This window comes from Macaca fascicularis, chromosome 2 (assembly GCF_037993035.2).
Source record: "Macaca fascicularis isolate 582-1 chromosome 2, T2T-MFA8v1.1".
NCBI classification, from domain to species: Eukaryota; Metazoa; Chordata; class Mammalia; order Primates; family Cercopithecidae; genus Macaca; species Macaca fascicularis.
This window is the reverse complement of record NC_088376.1, coordinates 32004825-32016925: the sequence shown is the minus strand read 5'-3', so window position 1 is coordinate 32016925 and position 12101 is coordinate 32004825. Positions and strand designations below refer to the sequence as shown.

Genomic DNA, 12101 nt, shown 5'->3' with positions numbered 1-12101 from the left:
AGGGATTGGTAAGACATGGGATGCTGGGAAAAGCTCAACACGATGAATTTCTCTCTCCCTGACTTTCTCTGCCTGGTGACTTCAAAGGTGCCACGTTCTCAAGCCGTGCTGGGGCAATCGCAGTTGGCCAATACTCTCCTTGTGGTGACTGGTGACTCAACTGTCAGTATCATGTTGCTATGGCTACCACAATTCTTGCTCAGCCCTCCCTCCTTATGCTTTGCTCTTATTTAAACCAAACTGCATCGCACTAATCCCACAGCATGCTCTCTGAGGACCCATCTCTGATAGGGCTTCTGAGGTGCCAGAAACCTCCAGCTGGAATATCCTGCCTTCAGGACAGATCAGACCTCTGGCTGTTCATTAGTCCAATGCCACAAGTCCTGCAATCCGCCTCCCACTCTGTCTGGCTCCCTGCTCTACCGGAGATAAATCCACCAGAGCCATAACAGATGCACTGCCGGGTCCCCATCAGCATGGGACAAACCAATGATGAAAAAACCAAAGTCAAGAAAATGAAAATGGTCTCAGGGAGACTGGACAACCCTATTTGGGGTCCTCTAGAAAACCCCCCCGTCACTCTGTTCCCTGTCCTACCATTTCCGCATATTGATCACAAATTAGCACTTCCTTGTTTTTCTGCCCCTGCAGTAGAACACAAATTCCACAAAGGCAAGGAGTTTATCTTCTTCCTGATGAATCCCAGGCACTTAAGGAAGTATTTGTTTGATAATTAGTTGTTGAGTGAGTGAATAAATGCACCTGTGCTAGCATTTTTGGGGTAGGTTCTGCCACCATTGTCTTGTATCCTCAAAGTCTTATCAAAATTGCTGTAAATCATACCTAAAATGAGACATGAGTTTGCCACCAAAAATGTGAATTAATTTGCCAGGATGCTGTGTTACCATTTTATGGGCATTTTGTATGTGGAAGTTGGAAGTATATTCACGTATGAAAATTAGATACAGTCATGTACTGGCCATCAAGCACAAGGCCATTATTTACCTGGCCACAAATAAACTTGTTTCTTCCCTGTTTCTGTTCCATTGCCGTGTGTTATGGAGGGTCCTATCAGGAGGTAGTGTCTGTTTCTCCATCTCTTGACTCTGAGCTGGTTTTGTGACTCTCTTTGGCCAACAGTACATTAACAAATGTGATGCAAACTGCGGCATGAACTAAGCTGGCACGTTGGGGCTTGCCCACTTGCTGCTCTTGGGAATCCTGTGGCTGCCATCCTGTGAAGAGGTTCAGGTTAGCTTACTGAATGTTAAGATACACCAGGCTGTGTTCTAGCCAACTGCCAGACATATGAGTCAGGCCACTCTAGATCATTCAGCCATCAGCCGACATATGAGAGAGCCTAGCAGAGATCAGCAGGGTTGCCCTATGGCTAAAGAATTGATCAGATGACCTAAAGAATCATGAGCTAATACATGGTTATTTGAAGCCACTACATTTGGAATGGTTAGTTACACAGCAAAAGCCAACTGATGGAGACTGAAAAACAAAACATCCAACAAACATTTAATGGAGACGAGTGTATCTGCTTCTTTCAAAGTGACTTTGTCTTTATACAGGAAGGTAACTCTGCAGAATCCTGTGGCCCAAATAGATTCTAAATAGAATAATGCTTTTGTGCTACTCCCTACCCCTCACCTTCTTGTCCAAACCCGCTTCTGAACAACATCAAGAATTTTCAAGGTAAAATCAAAGGTAAAATTTGTTTTCATGGGATAAAAATTCACTAATTTCAAAAAGTAAAGGCCTCAAGAGAATGAGAAGACAAGTCACAGACTAAGAGAAATATCTGCAAAAGCCATATCTGATAAAGGACTTTTATCCAAAATATACAAAGAATTCATAGACTAAACAATAAGAAAACAACCCAATTTAAAAATGGGCAAAAGATCTGAACAAATACCTCACCAAAGAAGATACACAGATAGCAAATAATAAGCATATAAAAAGATGCTCAACATCATACGTCTTTAGGGAAATGCAAATAAGACAATGAGATGCCACATTAGAATGGCCAGGATCCAAAATACTGACAATACCTAATGCCGGCGAGGATGTGGAACGATAGCAACTCGCATTTACTGTCATGGGGACGCAAAATGGTACAGCCACTACAGAAGACAGTTTGGCAGTTTCTTACAAAACTAGACATATTCTACAATATGATCCAGCAATCATACTCCTTGTTATTTACCCAAATAAGCTGAAAACTTTTGTCCACACAGAAACCTACACGTGGCAGTTTGCAGCAGCTTTATTCATAATTGCTAAAACTTGGAAGCAACCAAGATGCCCTTCAGTAACTGATAGAGAAACTGCAGTAGAACCATACAATGAAATATTATCCAGCACTAAAAAGAAATGAGCTCTCGAGATTGGAGGAGCCTTAAATCCATATTACTAAGTGAAAGAAGCCAATTGGAAAGGCTACATACTGTATGGGAACTCTGTGGTTTCAGTTCAGTTTTGGTATGAACCTAAAACTACTCTAAAATAGAAAGTTTATCTTTCTAAAAACAGTAAGGACCTTGAATCAAAACTGACATGAATTACAGTGATATTGCTAAAGAATATTAATGGTTTATAAGAGCAAGAAAATTGAAGTCAGCAAAAACCCACCAATGGAAAACTAATTAAATAAATTAAAATAAAATTGTTCATAGATTGAAGTACTCTATGGCCATTAAAAATAATGAAGTAAAAGCCTAATAACAGGAACATTTTCAGGATACAGTTACATACCCAAATGTGTAACAGTATGAAGAGTATGATACCATTTTTGTAAAAAATATGCAAATATAGACAGAATATACACAGGAAGGATTATCCTAAGATGTGATGCAGCTATCTTCCAGTGATGCTGAAAGTTGGGGTTTATTTTGCTTTCTTTTCTTTACCTGTATTTTCTAAATTATCTTTAATGACCACGTGTCACTTTTTTCAACATCTTTATTGATATACAATTGAAGTATCTTAAAACGCACCTATTTAAAGCCAACAATTCAGTGGTTTATAATATATTCAGAGTTGTACAACCATCACCACAATCTAAGTTTAGACTACTTTCATCACTCCCCACACCAATACCCTGTACCTATTAGCAGTCAGTCCCCTCTTCCCCCACCCACCCCTAGGCAACCACAAGTCCACTTTTTGTCTCTATGCACTTGCCTAATCTGGATATTTCATATAAATGGATTCATATAATATGTGGTCTTTTGCAACTGGCTTCTTTCACTTTAGCATATGTTCAAGGTTCATACATGTAGCATATATCTTTACTCCTTTTTATTGCCAAATAATATTCCATTATACAGATATACCATAGTTTATCCATCATTTGATGAACATTTAAATTGTTTCTACTTTTTTGGACATTACAAATAAAGCTGCCATCAACATTAATGTACATAGGTCTTTATATGGACATATGTTTTCACTTCTCTTAAATACAGGGGTGGAATTGCTGGGTCATATGGTAACTATGTTTAACATTTTGAGAAAGTGTCCATGGATCACTTTTATAAAAAGAAAAAAGTTATAAGAATGAAAGCAGAGGCCTCTTGCCCTCACTAGACTAGTTCTCAATCCTTAAGTCTAATTTGCCAAGCACAATTTGCCACTTCACCCCAAAAGGATGTTTAAAGAGGCCACTGATTTAAAAGCAGCATGTCAACATGCATGCCCAGCTTATTCAAGCTGGAAGGGGTCAGGGTGGACCTCTAGTCCAGTGGCTGCTGGGCCTGGCTGAATGTTTTTACATGCAGATCCCTAATCCCACCCGCCAGACCTTCTGACTTTGAGTTTCCAGGGAGGCAGAGTGACTTGCGAATGCATATTTTTTTATTTATTTATTTTTTTAATTAATTAATTTTTTTTTTTTTGAGATGGAGTCTCGCTCTGTCCCCTGGCTGGAGTGCAGTGGCGCAATCTCGGCTCACTGCAAGCTCTGCCTCCCAGGTTCACACCATTCTCCTGCCTCAGCCTCCCGAGTAGCTGGGACTACAGGCACCCGCCACCACGGTGGGCTAATCTTTTGTATTTTTGGTAGAGATGGGGTTTCACCGTGTTAGCCAGGATGGTCTCGATCTCCTGACCTCGTGATCTGCCTGCCTCGGCCTCCCAAAGTGTTTTTTGTTATTTTGAGACAGAATCTCGCTCTGTCACCCAGGCTGGAGTGTAATGGCATGATCTTAGCTCACTGCAGCCTCAAACTCCCAGGCTCCAGTGAGCCTCCCACTACAGCCCCTCTGAGTAGCTGGGAATACAGGCACACACCACCATGCCCAGCTAATTTTTATTTTTTTAATGTAGAGAGACAAGGTCTCACTATGTTGCCCAGGCTGGTCTTGAACTCCTGGGCTTAAACAATCCTCCCACTTCAGCCTCCCAAAGAGCTGGGATTACAGGCATGAGCTAGCCAGCCAGAATGTGAATTTTTAATAAGTCCTCAGGTGATTCTGAGGACTACCAAGGTTTGGGAACCACTGCGCTAGTCCTTCCTGCCTAAAACATCCCTCCTAATTAGTGGTAATGGAACATCCGAGTCACACCAGCATCTGGGAGTTGACAATCCTAGGCCCCAGCCACTTCCTCTGCTGAAGAGTTCCACATACACTCTCCAATTAGACCTAGTTTTTCCCTTACAACCAACAAAAACAGTCTACTTCCTTTCTCGTAAGTCAGCCCTTCAAAGATATGAGGAAGCCAGCTACCTGATTGCCCTTGTTTTTTCCTCCTCCAAGATAAACATGTCCAGTTGTTTCCCACCATTTCCAGGTGTCTCCCCCGTCGCTGTCACTCTCACCTGTACCCTAGAGTCTATGTTTCTCATCAATATGGTGGTCATGGTGGAACCTAAGACTCCAAGTCAGCCAGCAGTAGACTGAAGAAAAGAGGGAGAAGTCCTTCATGCATGTGTTTTCATAAATTTGGTCAAAGATATCTTTTCTAAGCAGTGCTAACCTCATCCAATTATTTATTCAATCAATGTTTGTTAAAAAAAAAAAAAAAAAAACTGCAACACAAAAGGAACTAATTTGGATCCAGAAACCATGAATATAAGGAATGGCTGGTCCCTGACTCAAGGACTTTGCATAGCAATTTGGTAACTTCAGTAATTCCTAGGTAAGGTGAAATGTGGTTGTTTAAAAAGGAAGGGAGAGCAAAGCCTGCTGATAGTCTTATAGATGGCCCCACAAAGCTGGTGGCATTACGGTTGGGCTGGAAAGGGCGAGCAACTGCCTCAAAAGTGAAGATCGGAGGTGGAGCAGGGTCTCAGCAGAGAGTGAGCCCAAAGAAACATGGGCTGTGATCTGGAAATGTTCACTGGGTCACAGCCCAGAGCACTTGGAGGGAAGCAGTAGAGACATCCTTGGCCTGTATTAACTCTTTTTCTTTGGAATTATTGTCAAATCAGGTATTCGCCATTCTATATTATTGACTTTTTTGAGCTTAAATGCAATTTGTTGATACTTAAATGTATTCCTATTACATTTATTAAACTGGTTTTTAGTCCAATATTCATATACTAAGAGGTAAGAGATTGGAGGGGTTTAAGAAGTCTGGAAAACCTACTCAAAAAAGGAAATGGATTAGATCAGTAATTTTCAAGGTGGTTTTGTTTCTTTTCGTTTCTTTTTTTTTTTTTTTTTATTAGTAGGATGCTTCCTTTAAGCATCAACTATAATCTGATTTAGAAACAACATGTAAAAACAGATACATTTAGAACAAGCAGCTCTGGTTGACCCTGGCATGGGTGGGTGCTTCAGAGTCTTCCCCACTCTCAGATATGACCTGGCTTTCTTCCCCTTTGCCCAACTGGAATGCTTTTGTGGAGCCCAAGAGCATCCATGTTCTTTAGATCCCGAGGGCCACCCAAGATATTCTGTGGCCTCCCAGAATCAGGTCTCTTCGGGTCCACCACCTTCTAGATCCCTACACAAGCCCCTGAAAAAGATGTGAAACAGGACAAGGCACAGGATGGCATCAGAAAGCCCATGAAGAAAGACCTCCTCCCAATGAAAGCACATCATTGCCAAGTACGGCCTCTCAACCAGTTATACACCACCCATAGGCCCTTCCTTTTTATTTAGCTGTATTAAAAGCCTTGGCCAGGCAAATTTCAGAGAACATATTTCAAGGAGTGGTGATGAGTGAACACATAACTACAAGAACACCCTCCAACCTTTTATGCTCACTGATTTAATATACTTCAGTTGTCTCTGGAGAACCATTTGCCCTCTCTTCATCTGTGGCTCTCATGCATCTGAAAAGCTCTTTTAGGGGGCCACATGGAAAGCATAAGAAATGGGGGCAGCCCCTAGGAGCAAAGAGCAGCTCCTAGATAACTGCTGCAAGAAAACAAGGACCTCAGACCTGCAACCACAAGGCCAACAACCTAAATGAACTTGGAAGTGGATTCTTCCCCACCAAAGCCTCTAATAAGGAACACAGCTCTACTGACATCCAATTTCAGCCTTTTGAGACCCTAAGCAGCAGAGGACCCAGTTCAGCTCACCTGGATTTCTGGCCCAGAAACTGTAAGATAATAAGTAGGGGGTGTGTGTGTGTGTGTGTGTGTGTGTGTGTGTGTGTGTGTGTGTTTAAAGCTCTGATAGAATTATCTCCAACCCTTTTATCTCAAACACATTGGGAAAACCTAAAGATATAGCCCTTGTTATCACATTGAGCCCTTAACTTGCCACAGGATGCATAAACATTATTTCTGGGCATGTTGTGAGGGTGTTTCTGGAAAAGATTAGCATTTGAATGGGCCAACTGAGTAGACCAGATGGCCCTCCCCAATGTGGGTGAACATCATCCAGTCATTGAGGACCTGAACAGAACAAAAGGGTGGAGGAAGGCTGAATTAACACTGCCTGACTGCTTGAACAGGAATGTCCATCTTCTGCCCTTGTTGCTCCTGGTTCTCAGGGCTTGGGACCTGGACTGGAATCCGCACCATCAGCTGCCAGCTCTCAGGCCTCTGAACTATACCACTGGCTTTCCTCGGTCTCCAGCTTGCAGACAGCAGACTGTGGGACTCCTCAGTCTCCATAATCACATGAGCCAAAACCTTATAATAAATCTCTTTGTGTCTTTGTGTGTGTGTGCATAATCTCCTACTGGTTTTTTTTTACTGGAGAACCCTAATACACTTATTTCTTGTCGTTCTGTGGTGTACCTTGAATATTTTAAACCGCATTTGTCACAGGATTTTGAAAATGTGATCATTTGTTTCATCCTTTCTTCCTCTGCAGCAAGAATCGAAATTCACTTTGCCCCATGATCTTCACCAGAATGGCATACTTGCCTCTCCCCTCGTCAGATTTAAAAGGTTTCTGTGATTTAAGGTCTTCCAGCACCCCTCAGGAAGCTTGACAATGAAGAGGAATTATTGATGAATGTGGAAAGGCCAGGGGGTGGGCATTCATTTTTAATGACTACACTCCTTCCCTTGACTAAATGGAATCAATCCTGCCTGCCTGAATTTCATCCATTCATCATGCTGTCACAGTGGCTGACACACAGTAGGAACTCAATATTTATTTGTTGGATAAATTTTTAAAAAGGTATATCTTACTTGTATCACTAAATGTTGTATACGAAGTGAAATATGGATGTCTGAGAAAATAGGACAATTGAGTTTATGGAAGAAAAAAGTGCAGATAAAGATTAAAGGTCAAACACTTCCGTTTGTCATCTCATTATCCAGATCGTCAACAAGTCCAGTCTTGAAAATACCTCTAGGAGCATCCTGCCTTGCTAGTCCCCTCAGTGGCACATTCTGTTGGCTGCCAAAGCCAACAGCCCCTCGATGGCCCAGGCCTCCTTCCTCACTGACACCCCCCAGGCCTGGACAAGCATGACTCTTGACAAGTGGCATGGGTCTGTGACTCAACCCTGGCCAATGAGACCTGAGGAAATCTGTTGGGGGTTTCTGGGAAAGGTTTTACTTGCTAATAAAAAGGGACATGTGGCAGGAAAAAACTGCTCCTGTTCACCATTGTCATCATATTTGCATGAGACACCTAGATTTGCCACAGTCACCTTGTGAGGATCATGAGGAGAGGCCCGCAGACAGGCTGAGGATGAGTACAGAAAGATGGCAGCACCTGGGTCCCTGGTGGCATCTTTAAGCCATTGAAAAAGCTGACTCTGCAACCTCCCCATCTTGCTCTAGACTTCCTGCTCAGTGAGATGAGATGAACACCCCTACGGCTTAAGCCACTTTTAGTCGGATTTCCTGCTATGAACAGTGGAAAGCAACCTAACTGATACCCATGACCACCACCCTTATTCTATTTCCCTGGGCTTCTGTTGCTCTATCCACCTTTCTGGCCCTTTCTCCAGGGCCAGTTGTCCCAATGTACAGCTCTCTGATGAAAATCCCACTATGGCTCCTTTCAACCCATTGCAAGAAGTCCAGGCCCTTGCCTCAACCACAAAGTCTTCCCCAGACTCTTCACATGCAAACATACTGTCAAGGACTCCCTACAGGGTGACCCTGGAGAGACATCCATGCATGTTATATCCATTTCCTAGGGTGGCTATAATAAATGACCACAAAATTGATGGATTACAACAATAGAAATTTCTCACAGTTCTGGAAGTCAGAAGTTCACAATCAGGATCACTGGGTCAAAAATCAAGGTTATAACAGGCCCCTGCTCCTTTTGGAGGCCAGGGGGAGAATCCGCTTGTTTTTTTCCGGCGCTAGTGGCTGCTGGCATTCCTTGTCTTGTGGCCTCATTACTCTAATCTTCAAAGCATTTTCAACTCTCTACTCGGCCTTCTCCTCTATGTGTATAAAATCTCCCTCTGCCTCTCCGTTATACAGATGCACACCCAGCTCTGCGTGCACACCCACCTCTGTGTGTATACCACCTCCTCTCTGGAAGGAGCGTTCTCTGTGAAAGGGAAACTAGGGAAGTGAGGGTCCGAGGAGAGAGGAGGATTCAGTCTTTACTATATACACATTTGCACTGTCAGCATTTTGTTTAAAATTACTATAAAACCTCCAGTAACTTTTATCTCAATTTGCAATGTAATATTCCTGAATGGAATTGTTTTTACACATGCTCTTAGGCCAGGTTCCCTAGAAGCAGACACTAAGACAAGTATTCATGTGCAAGTAACTTATTAAGGATGTGCTGCCAGTGAGGGAGTGGGGGAAGTCGGACAACACAGTAGCAGCGGCCCAGGAAGGACGCAGTTTTAAGGACATCCCGTGACCAGTGGCTTAGTCTGATCCTGTGGGGAGCTCTGAGGGGTGAGTTACGCTCAGAGTTGTCCCCCTCTGAGGCCAGGGAGCAGAGCTTTCGTACACCCACACTCCTCTGTCATTGACGAGGACCGCCTCAGGGCACTTGTGGCTCTTGTTGCTTAAAGCAGGGCAGGCTCCTGGAGCTCAGGGGCAGGGCTCTGCTAAGAGGCACAAGTGCTGCCTGCTTGAGGTGAAAGCACGATGGTAAAAAGGGAGCTGAGGCATCTAGATCACCAACATTATCCATTATCAGAGGCATCTGGGAGCTCACCCACATTATCCATTATGTGTTCTAATTATAAAAAAAATTAATAGATGTGCCTTCTCTTCCAGCTGGCCTCTGCTCCTGTCACTTCCCACAGCAGGGTGCCCCCACACTCAATCCCTTAGCCCATTCAAGTCCTGACTTGACTGCCAATACCCAGCTGGAGCCCAGTGTGTCCAGGAGGCCTTGCTCAGTCTCTGCTCTCTCCCAGGGCACTTCTGGTCAGCAGGGCACAATTAGCCTTGAATGCCTTCCTATTTCCTTTGTAGGCTCTTCTTCCCGAGGCTCCTTGATGTGTGGGGCGTCAGCAAACGCCCCTTTGCATCCTTGTTCCTGGGCATCAAAGAGCAGTCATTCTCTTTGAGCCTATGGAGTTTCCCAGTTCCCTGAGAGTTCTGTTATGGAACCTCTAATCTCCACCATCTCAAATGGTTTTCATTCTTATGTATTCTTTCATGGATTAGTCTAGCCCACCTGCCCCATGGGGGAGCAGGAGGGCTGGTTTTGGTCCAATAGCCCATCATCTCTGTGTCCTGCCACTGCCACAATCCACATACATTTCAGAACGCCCAAGCAAGTGGCTGCTGCCAAGGAGGAGGCAGAGGGAAAATAATGGCTAAAAGAGATAAAAGAGGGACAGACAGCCATCTCAGGCTCCAGTATCCGAGGACAGGGTCAAAGCTTCAGATCAGAAGTCAGGACTCAATAATCAGATCATGACCTTTTGGGGTCACTATTTCTAAATGTAATCTCTTCCCCATCATTATGGGAAGGGAAATGACTTACCTGGGCAACACAAACTGTACAAACTAAGCTTTTCTCTGTGAAGTTCCTAATAGCAGAAGAGTACTAGAGGCCCTCTCCAGAGACAAGAAGAAAGAATTTCAGAGGCTCAGGGGAAAGTTTAATATGGCCCCATGACAAGAAATGCTCACAGGCCCGCTGGCTCCAGGTGGACATGTCACCCTAAAATAAAAGTTGGAGGCAACTAAGGAAAACCACTGTCGCTGTGGAGATAGATGAGTGTGAATTTACAAGGACAGAAGGGGGTACCTGAGCCTCCAGGGATGGTGACAGAAATGAGGCAAACCCAAAAGAGGAGGAATGTTGTGCCTGGAATGAGCTGAGGTGTGCAGGTGGCGTGAGGTATACACATATGCACCTCAGCCTAGAATGAGATGAGATATGCGAATTACATATGTGCGTGTGTGCACACGTATACACACACGCCATTTAAAATCATGCTGAAAGCAAGAAGTTGCACAAGAAGAGTATGTTCAAGACAATAAAAATGGGATTATTCAACTCCTATTTTACTTTCTTTTCTACAAGGAGACAAATATGGCTAAAGTCTAAGAGACTCTGTGAAGTTTTCTCCCCATTAATGGCATCACAGCATTTATATCTGTGTTCATCAGGATTCTCCTGAGAAAGAGAATCAGTAGGCTATCTTGTATCTAGAAAGCTTCATTTTGAGGAACTGGCTTACATGACTGTGGGGGATGTAAAATCCAAAGTCTGCAGGGTAGCCCAGCAGGCTGGAAATTCCAGCAGGAGTCGATGTTGCAGTTTTGAGTCTGGAGGCTGAATTCCTTCTTCTGGGATCTCAATCTTTTTTCTTAAGGCCTTCAGCTGATTGGATGAGGTCCACTCACATTATGAAGGGTAGTGTGCTTTACTCTTCTACTGAGATGAATGGTAATCGCATCTCAAAATACTTTTATAGCAACATCTAGATTGGTGTTTGATCAAGTAACTGAGTACCATAGCCCAGCAAAGTTGACATAAAATTAACCATCACAGGATAATTCTGCAACTTAGTTTTCTTGTTTAACATTTCCTGCAATTCCTTCCATGTCAGCTTATACAGAATGACCTAATCTATAATAAGAATATATTATCTTTTGTTTAACCATTCCCCTACTGATGGACATGAATATTGTTACCTTTTTTGATATTACAAATAATGCTGAGATAATAGCCTTGTCTGTGCCTTCTTGTGAACACATGCATTTGTTTCTTTAGAAGAGATGGACATGAAGTATGAAATTGCTGAGTCATGGATGGGAGTGGGCATTTCAAATTGTTAGCAGATGTTAGCAGTATGCCCTGTGAAGCAAACTTGAAAATTTTAAATGAGCTCAAGCTGAGATGAATCACTTTTTTTTTTTTTTAAGGAAAAGGCAGTCATCCATACATACTATTCTGTAAACAGGTGTGTAACTGTCAAGGTGAGTGGCACACACGAATTTGATAAAAGTCAAAGTACTGAAAGAGCTGCTAAAATAGAGCTGAGGCTATTCTGACCTCCATAGCACTCACCTGTGCTATGATTCGCTTTGCGATGGGAAAGGATGGAGATGCAGCCTGGGAGGGGTTTGGGTGTTGATTCCTGGGCCTTTCATGGGAGTGATTATTTGCAGGAAAATCATCCCTATCACAGGAAAAAGGCAGAGAACTGCTGTCTTTGGCACTAAAGACTATGATCTCAGAACCAAAATAATTATCTTGGAGAAACTGTGGCAATAAAAGAAAAAAACCAGATGGTTT

The 12101-nt window shown here is 43.1% G+C and overlaps 2 protein-coding genes across 14 annotated transcripts in view; one reads left to right on the top strand and one right to left on the bottom strand.

Annotated features, from left to right (window-relative positions):
* Positions 1 to 11529, top strand: part of OXNAD1 (oxidoreductase NAD binding domain containing 1) — an 88482-nt gene extending 76953 nt beyond the window's left edge. For all 4 annotated transcript variants that reach the window (XM_074030931.1, XM_074030953.1, XM_065539875.2 and 1 more), the window contains one exon: positions 7281 to 11529. The gene's annotated coding sequence lies outside the window, so the exon portion shown is untranslated. The remainder of the gene's footprint in view (positions 1 to 7280) is intronic.
* RFTN1 (raftlin, lipid raft linker 1) overlaps positions 1 to 12101 on the bottom strand; it is a 203084-nt gene that overhangs the window by 22635 nt on the left and 168348 nt on the right. The gene's annotated exons all lie outside the window — the stretch shown is intronic.